The sequence below is a fragment of the Crocodylus porosus genome, unplaced genomic scaffold (genome assembly GCF_001723895.1).
Source record: "Crocodylus porosus isolate Cpor-Errol unplaced genomic scaffold, CroPor_comp1, whole genome shotgun sequence".
NCBI lineage: Eukaryota > Metazoa > Chordata > Crocodylia > Crocodylidae > Crocodylus > Crocodylus porosus.
Window position 1 is genome coordinate 5646699 of NW_017728918.1, and position 1158 is coordinate 5647856.

The following is a 1158-nucleotide window of genomic DNA, read 5'->3' on the forward strand; positions in this document are numbered from 1 at the left end:
GGGAAAGCAGGAGGCCAACGGTGGCCAATGTCCTGCTGCTGCAAGGGGTAAAATATGCTCAAGAGAGCTAAGGAAGAGGGCCATGTCCCCTGCTATGGAGTAAGGCAATAAAACCCCATAGTCCATACCAATCTGACCACAGGGTCAAATTCTTTCCTGACCCTAAATCTCAGCAGAGGTGCAAGACCCTCCAGCCAGGAACACCTGGTTTTAGTCGCAGCAGGAGCACTGGCACAGCCCAGTTAAAACACCTAGCCTTAGCTGCCACCCACGCCCAATAACGCTTCTGAGCAAAAACCCCTTGGAGGAGGTAGAAAAATGCCCTCCCAGCCCCGTGTAGCAACCAGCCAAGCCCAGAAGCCTGAAAAATACCCATAGTAGCTATGCCTGGATCATCCCTGACCAATGCTTATCCAGACTCCTCTTTGAACACCTCCAAGGAGGGTCACTTCACAACCTCCCGAGGCGTCTATGCCACTTCTAACAGCGATGAATATTTTCCTGATGTCCAATTTAAATCTGCTTGGCTGCAGCACAAGCCTTTGTTTTGTGTCGTGCTCTCTGCAGCTAGGGAGAAAAGCTGATCTCCCTCATCTTTGTGGCAGTCCTGAAGACATTTGAAGACTGGTATCAGAAAAGGTTCTTCGGTGTCTTTTCCGAAAGATGAACGTGCCTGTTTTTCCTTCAGCCCCTAATCGTCTGATCTGCCATCTCCTGCTAAGCTGTATGTTGTCAGTCCCTGCTAGAGCGCGTGGTTGAAGCCAAGGCCCGGAGCGAACCCAGAGTTTCATTGGCTGTAACAGCCATTTGGCTGAACTGATGTAAATTCCTGCGTGGACACGCCGTTAATGGGACTTCACTTGGACCAATTCAGCTGATGCCTCCATTGTCTCTTGCAACCCCAGGATCTATTGTGACCCCATTGTGCCTCCATCCTCCTGACCAGAACAGGCCAGAGAGATGGCTGCAATTTGGCGGTGGCAGAGACATTGGTCTCCTAATGACCTTCAGCAAGGATAAAAGCCCTTAATCATTTTTGTCACCCACCTTGGGACCCTCTCTGACTTCTGCACACACTTTTTAAACTGTGGGGCCCAAAACTACATGCAATACTCTATACAAGGTGTAACCAGTGGTGAGTAGAGACACATTATCGCC